General features: G+C 42.9%; 1 pseudogene; it reads right to left on the bottom strand.

The window, feature by feature from the left end:
- Nucleotides 1–1,652: 1,652 nt before the first annotated feature.
- Nucleotides 1,653–7,968, bottom strand: LOC138081791 (small ribosomal subunit protein eS6-like; annotated as a pseudogene).
- Between the last annotated feature and the right edge of the window lie 574 nt (nt 7,969–8,542).

Below are 8,542 nucleotides of genomic sequence, written 5' to 3' on the forward strand. Positions count from 1 at the left end.
AGTGACCCCATGGACTGCAGCCCACCAGGCTCCTCCGTCCATGGGATTTTCCAGGCAAGAGTACTGGAGTGGGTTGCCATTGCCTTCTCCGTCCCACGTGGGCACTAGTGGTAAAAAATCCACCTGCCGATGCAGGAGACTCAAGAGACATGGGTTTCATCCCTGGGTTGGAAAGATGATGTGGGATGCGAGATCTTAGTTCCTCAGCCAGGGAGCTTAGTTCCTGGACCGCAGACCAGAGCCTCTTGCATTGAAAGATTGTAATCTTAACCACTGGACCACCAAGGAAGTCCCAGTTTACCTAATTTTTTTATTCCATGAGGGTAATGAATACTTCCATATATACCCTGGATGCTATAGCTGTATTTTTCCAAGAGGGAAAAACTTTTCCATTTTTAAAAGCACAGTTTTATTTTAAAGAGGGATCTGCTCAGTTCCATGACGCAGTAAATCTGAAAAATTAGAATATGAAGATGCACTCAGGTTACTAAACAGGTTCTGAGTTAGTGAATATCCGTGCCATTTGTCAGGAAGGTAGATGCGTCATTTTCAATACTGACAAGTAACACAAACTAACAGGAGATGCAGTGCTGCCAGGAGAAAATTCTGCCAAATCAACTCAATGAGTTATAATCATTTATAATCAGTCCATTAATTAACTGGGCACAAAGGAGGTTGTAAAGAGTTCAGAAGTATTTTCCCATGTAGGTTAAATATACCCCTCCTGCCTCATTTGCTTATGTGGATACTTCAATCAACAATCTTGAATTTTATTCAAAGAAAAAAAGTAAGATTCAATATTGACTTCATTTTCATTTTTCAAAAACTAGATTTTAAAAGAGTCCAAATGAAGACGCTTCTGGTATAAAATAGGAAAAAAGAAAAAAAAAAAAAAAAAACAATCTAAAACCAAAGAAGTAACGGGAAGAAATCAAAGAACCACGAATAGTCACTGAACATCACAAAGGGACGTGGATTAAAGAGGAAAAAAGGACATGTTTTCTGTTTTCAGGCGCTTACATTTTAATCAGCGGCTGACAATGTAATTAAAAAAAGAAACTATATTGGCCAAATGTCAGGATTTGGCTAGGATTTTTATTTCTCCTTTTAGTAGTAGCAACAAAAGAATAGAGACATTTCCAAATTCTGGGCCCTCCAGCAAAATGCTTTAGAAAGCAGCTTTCTAATCATTCTAAAAATTACTCTTAAGAAGAAAAAACTAGAACAAACTAATTGCTCAAGAGATGCAGGCTGATCATAAAAAAAAGCATGTAAGACTACACAGAAGCAAAATAAGATAAAAATTACCTATAATCCTTCTATTCAAAGATAAAGTGTTACTTTGTTTACATTCTTTTAAAATTTTTATTGCATATGTTTACTTATATATATTTTTCCCCCAAATAATATTTTATTTAAAAATATTTGTTTGTTTTTTGTTTTCTTTCTTTCTTTTTGCTGTAGCACAGCATGCAGGATCTTTGTTCCCCAACTAAGGATCTGCATTGGAAGGGCAGAGTCTGAACTACTGGATCTCCAGGTAAGTGCCCCAGATAGTATTTTACACATTGTTTGAAACCTGTCTACCCTTCTCTCTCTCACTCTCTCTTGCTTTTTTTTTTTAAGGTCTGATCTTGTTTATTTGTTACATCTCATTTTTGACTGGATTTAGACTTAGAAGTAGGAGCTCTTAGAGAGGACAGCCTTCGTCTCTTGGCGATTTACTCCTGGCATTTTTCTTTTGCCTCTTTATTCGCTTGGCCAAAAGTTTAGCATGTTCTGAAGCCTCTTCCTTATTTTTCTTCGTATGCTGTTTCTTCAGCGCAATATGCCCAGAACACCTGCAGTAACAGGACAATGAATCTTGGACGCTCTGGTCCTGGGTTTCTTACCTTCTTTGTTTAGGGGCTTTCTTACAACATCTGGGTGGATGCCATCTTCTTTAGAGAGACTGAAAGTTTTGTGGATTCTGGAAGCTCTTTTGGACCCCAGGCAATGAGGCTTAGTAGTATCAGTGAGTCCAGGAATATCCTTATCCCCTTTTTTTAAGATGACCAAATTGTCAACACTCAGATTGGCATCCACAGTGCAACCCTGAACAGATTACATCATTCTTTCTCCGGTCCTCCTTGGTCTGTAATAGGAATGCCCCTTACTCAGCAACAGGTGGACTTGGCCATGGGTCAAGACACCTTACTTCCTGGGGAAGTCCTGTTTGTTGTTACTGCCACTAATTTAGACACACATAACCCTTCCATTCTTCACCCAGGGGATCAGCAGCAGCTTCTGTGGCCATATGCTTCTTATAGAAGATATGAAGTTTTTGTTCATTGTCCACCTCAATGAGCTTCCAGCAGCCAGTGGCTGGGGAAGAGATGTTCAGCTTTATTCTGAGGCATTGGACTGCCTCCAAGGTGCCACGAAAGAGTCCCTTTCTCGTAATAATTAATCAGCAACATGTTTCTATGGCAATAAATGAAAAATCACATCTATGACCCTTCTTATACAGAGGTATCCCATAATTTAATTGACCAACCCCAACTATTGGATAATTTTTTCCACCCAAAGCAATGTTATAATCAATGGTCTCATTATCGCCTCTTTGTCTACATCTTTTATTTCCACAGGAAATGATACTGATGGATGAAAGAGCATAGCGTGTGCATTTATGAGAAACATTCCTCAGTCTGAATGAAATTCAAAGTATCTAAGTAGTATATCTGGTGAAGTCCGACAGAGGTCTGATTAGCTGCGTGATCTCAGACAAGTTAACTGCTGAGGGTCACGCGGTGGGGAGAATGGCTGCCCTGTGGCTGTGAGGATGGTTCAGTGAAAGAACACGTGTAGGTGTTGCCAGCACAGTAACCGGCACACAGCAGGTGTTTCATAAATGTCAAGTCATTGCCTCCCTTGTCCCCACCTAGGATGAAGCTCAGTCTCACAGAGAGAGAGAGAGAGAAGAGAAGAGGGATGAAGAAGAAGGTGAAAGGGGAGGAGGAGACGGAGGAAAAGAGGAAGGAGAGAGGGAAGAGCAGAGATGGGCGGGAAGGAGGGATTAAGAGAACGGAGAAGGGGCCTAGCAAATGCAGAACGTGTGTCTGCATGCCTCTTTTTGGAAGAAAAGATTCATGGTAGCTTTCATGCTTTTTTCTTTGTTTATTTTTCATGGCTAGAGTTTCCCCCACCCAGCACAGAAGCTTTACAGTGCGTTACTTCAGCATTTCCATCTGCCCTTTGGGTATTGTCAAAGGTTAAACCCCACACAACAGGGCAGAGCAAAGCTTGTTTACTTGCAAGATTCATGTCTGGTCTTGAAAGGTGTTTTTTTTCCCTTGCCCCACAAGCACTGATGAAAAGGAAGATGGAAGATACACAAGGGTGTGGGTGACGCATGTACACTGGGTTCTGCACGGGCAGGTTGTGTCGGGGAGGGCTTCCTCCTGACCCACATGCACACCTGGATTCAGGTGCCTGGTGACAGCCAGACAAGCTCTTTGCCTGCCCCCATCTCCCCTGCCACCTTTTCTGGAGACTCTTTCCCAGGCAGGGATCTCCGAGGAGTCCTTTACACATCAGGATGCATTTCAGTCAACTGGTGCCTTTCCCAGGGGTATCTGCATTTCAGGATGCGGCGCTGTCTGTGGGATGTGAGGGTTGTCGGTGTTAAAATGTTTACTAATCATTCAGGTGGCCCTGCTTCCTTTCCTGCTTTCCCTCCAGCAGCCATTATTGAGCGCATGGCATTCCAGAATGTGTCCTACACTGAAGCACTATGGACAAGACAGACAAGCTCTCTGCCCTCTTTGAGCTTACTTTTGGATGAAAAGATAGACAAAACCCAAGTACACAAATGCGTGCCCAGTGATGGAGTCGCTGAGAGAATTTACTCTGGGTAGGATGGTCAGGAAAGACCCCTCTCCCCAAGAGGCAGTGGTATTTAGCCCCCTTTCAATCTTTGCGATTTCTTCGATGTCCAGAAATGAGCATGTCAATCACTACATCACAGAGGCAGTGGATGCTTTGGTCTGTTTTAATAACAATAACAACCTACATGTATTGAAAGCCTACTATATGGTAGGCAGGCTAACAACATTTTGTTGTATCTAGTCTTTATGCCAAACCTTTGGCATAGGAATTACTGTTTTCCAGAAAGGCAGAGAGGTTTTCCCAAAGTCATACTAGAAATAACGGCAGAACAAAAATCTGAACCCAGCTCTACTTTGCTCTATAATCTGTATCTTTTCTATAACACCATATCCCCTCCCTTCCTGAGAAGAGGCCTCTGACAGCAGGTTGCCCTCAAACCCTTATTCCACAGATGATGAATAGCTTAATACAGAATTTACCCACCTAGACCTGTTTCCATGCAAATGACAAAGGATTTTTTTCTTTTGCCCCATTTCAAAGATTCTGTGAACCTCGACTTTCTCCCTGATTCTCTATAATCCTTTCCTTTGGAAGAAATAATCCAGTTGAGCCAACCGATGCTCACTTGTGTTCTCAGAGATGCAACAACGGTGGGGGTGGTACCACATCTCTGCCTGCTCCCTGCCTCCCTCCCTTCTTTTCTTCTTTCCATGTCCCATGCTGACTTGAATTAAATTGACATAATTGTCTCAAGTTTCCACGTCCCTCCTTGTCCTGGAGCACACCATCATTACAGATCCAAACAATAGCCCCATACTCTGGTCCCCCTGAGATGGCAGCTACGGAAATTCTTATGCTACTGCTAGGACACAGGAACATTGAGTGGGAAGCATGGCTTTTCAGGGAAGGTCCTAATATTTCACCATTAGAAGTCTCATCAGTTTTCTCTTATAATACAGGTGCCCTTTTAGGAGAAATGCCTGGAGTATTTCCAGTTAATAACATGGATGAATGAATATCAATAGCATTTATATTTATATGGCATTTCCCAAAGTACCTTAGCTTATATTAAGCCCTATGGTTTCTTCCAAAACCATGAGTTGGGCCATAAGCCATTGTTTCCACTACAGACAAAGGAGCATGTGATGTCCGTCTGTATTGATAGGTAAATTGCAACTGGTCCCAGGTCACCCAGCTGGTAATTGATCCAAGGCTTTGGAAGTTGAGGCCAAGTGCTCCTTCCAAACAGTTTAACACTGCAGATCAATTTATCTGGGTCTTATTGTGGCATCTGACTGGAGAAAGGGTTCAGAGGAAGGAGGATGTAGGGTAAAGGGAGGGATTTAGCAGGTGAGGACTGATTTACTGTGAACGACCGACTCACTCATTCACATGGAAATTTCACAGTCTTTACAAGAAAGCCTAAATACAGGAGGAGAATCCTTATATTTGGCAGAGACCTACTAGCATTCTCTTCTCCCTGGCTCCACGGCTGGACTGCCTTTCCCAATCTGCCTTGTACTCCATGCCTGTAGTCTAGCTAATGGAATGTGACTAGAAAACCTCTCGCTTCCTGCTCTTTCCCTTTAATGCAGATAAGCATGGAGAGCTTGAAAGCTCTGAATTATTTTATTCCTGCCAGTTTGGAACACCCTTAGACATATATTTCTATTACATTACACCGCTGGAAGTTTAGAGTTTACCTTTGACAGAGATTAGTGCTATCAGCACTTCTTAATCAGGTTGTAGGAAAGAACTGAGACCCAATGCCCTAAGGCAGCCATTGCAGGGAATGAATTAATCTCCCTTGTGCGTCTAAAATAGTACAAGTTCCACATCTTCCTTAGGAGAATTGAGAGAATAGTTGCTCACACAATGTTCCATGGAGTTTAGTCCTCTTGTGGAACCTCTGTTGAGACAGGCTGCATACACTTGAGCAATCCTTGTCCTCAAGGGGTTTATTATAATCTAGTTGTAGAAACTGATCAGATGTACAAGGAAATATGAAGAGGGAAATTCACGTGGCTTCACTTCCTCCTTACAATAAGCCTGTGAAGAAGACTTTATCTTTGTTATTTACAGATAAAGAGGTTATAAATTATGCAAATAAAGGCTCAGGGTTTCTCAACTAGGAGGTGTTGGAGCCAAGGTTGAACCTGTGTCTGAAACAGCTTTCCTAATCACACCTCCAAAACTCTCAGAGACTTTTCCTTATGCCAGGAAGGACTTTTGATTCAAGCTACTGCAAGAGAAGTTTAATCCCCTGTCTATGCAATCCTCGGGCCCACAGGAACCAGAGGGCATTTCCCTTCTGGAGAAGGGTACTTTTCTCACTCGCACCTTTGGTCTTGGTCATGCCTGAGATACTCTCTCTCCATAGATTTTCCCTGTCTTGGGTCTGTTACGGGGAAGAGATAATAACATCATTGAAAACTATTTATAGAAGTGAATGGGCTTCCCAGGTGGCACAGTGGTAAAGAATCTGCCTGCCAATGCAGGAAATACAAGGGACCGAGGTTCAATCCCTGGGCCGGGAAGATCTCCTGGAGGAGGAAATGGCAAACCACTCCATTATTCTTGCCTGGAAAATTCTGTGGACAGAGGGACCTGGCAGGCTACAGTCCGCAGGGTCACAAAGAGTTGGGCATGACTGAGCATGCAGCTCCCATACACAAGTATAGAAGTGACCAGGTGTAAAAATAGCAGTCATCCTAGATTCTGACTTTAGGAAAAGGGGACTAATTTATGAAAAGTTTGGGAGGTATGATTAGGAAAGCAAAGGGTTGTTAGTTTACAGAGAGAATTAGGTTAACTAACAACCATCTTCCAAAAGCTTAATTAAGTCTCTCAGCCCTCAAGTGAGACAAGGAAATAATTGATTTCTGCATTGCTGATGGGAAAGTGGTTGGGGGAAGTGATTCACCCATGGCCAACAAGGGAAACATTATCTGTCCTGGGATTAAAATGTATGATTTTCTGGTTCTTGATCCTTTGTTTCACTTTTGAGTCTGGAATGTTCAAGGCCCAGAAGAATTTTTGTGTGTGAGAGAACCCCAGAGCAGGACCATCAAAAGATCCTTTGCAAGTGAGAGACCAAATAATTAAGGATTCACTCCTTAGTAATTTTCTGCCCTTCAAAGAAGTAACACAAACTGTGCTGCTTCTGAGCATCCAGGCCATGTGGGTTCATGTGGGTTCATTTAATAAGTGCTGGCACTTCTCATTATAAGTTCTGTCCATCACCCAGTGACTTGTGATGCCAGAAAATATTTGGAGACCTTAAAAATTTAAAGCAACATCCAGAACAAGCTAGACTGAAAGAGATCAAAGTGGGGAAAAAAGAAGAAGAAGTAACAAAGGAGGAGGAAAAAGCTTTCCAACTATTGAATCTACCAATCACTGAATGCTGTGCAAGGAGGTTTTCAATGTTTTACACAAGAACTGCATGTGATAGGCATTTAATTACTTTATATCAGTGTGAAAACTGAGACTGAGATGGAAACCATCTTGTCCAAGTTACGTGTAAAATAGATAGCCAATGGAAATTAGCTGTATGGCTCAGGGAACTCAAACAGGGGCTCTGTGACAATCTAGAAGGGTGAGATGGGAGGGAGGTTCAGGAGGGAGGAGGGGACACGGGTATACCTATGGCTGATTCATGTTGATGTTTGACAGAAGACTATATAATTCTGTTGAGCAATTATCCTTCAATTAAAAAATAAATAATTTTTTTTTAAAAAAGAAGGAACAGGACCAGTATTGGAATCCAAGTTGGCAAGTCAGCCTGTTACCTTAATGTGTTAAAAACAAAAAACAAACCCTCCATACCCTCAGAAAACAAAACAACCGAGTCCTGTCCATCTCTCGTGTGTCTTTCTTTACCACGCACATGGATTCCTGCACCTCTAACACTCTGGTCACCAAACGTGTGCGGGTAGTTCCTGCACCAAGCAATTCTCTGACATCGGCTGGGTATTCTCTAATTTAATTCAGTTCCGACACTGCCTACCTGGAGAGAGGGTCAGATCCCACAGGTTCGGGGTTCAGCTCCCTGAGACCGATACCCACTTTAGATGCCAACCTCAAGTAGTAGGTCTCCATGTCACCCACAACTTCTGTCCTGTTGGGCTACAATTCAGAGGTTCTCATGACTTCTTCCCCCTTGTGCTGTGCTGTGCTGTGCTTAGTCACTCAATCATTTCCGACTCTTTTTGACCCTGTGGACTGCAGCCCGCCAGGCTCCCCTGTTCATGGGCATTCTCTAGCCAAGAATACTGGAGTGGATTGCCATGCCCTCCTCTAGGGGATCTTCCCAACCCAGGGATCGAACCCAGGTCTCCTGCACTTCAGGTGGATTCTTTACTGTCTGAGCCACCAGGGAAGCCTGGGAGGCCTGTGAAGTCTCGTGACTTCTTCCTCCTTAGATCTGATTAATTTGCTAGAGTAGCTCACAGAGCTCAGGGAGACATTTATTTAGGCTTACTAGTTTATTCCAAAAGGATATGATAAAGGAAACAGATGAACAACCAGATGGAAGAGATGTATGGGGCAAGGTGTGCAGGGAGGTGGATGGAGCTTCCATGACCTCTTGGGTGTACCACTCTCCTCGCACCTCCACCTGTTCAACAACCTGGATGCTCTCAGAACCCCATACGACTGAAATTTTATGGAAGAC

Source organism: Capricornis sumatraensis, chromosome 7 (genome assembly GCF_032405125.1).
Source record: "Capricornis sumatraensis isolate serow.1 chromosome 7, serow.2, whole genome shotgun sequence".
NCBI lineage: Eukaryota > Metazoa > Chordata > Mammalia > Artiodactyla > Bovidae > Capricornis > Capricornis sumatraensis.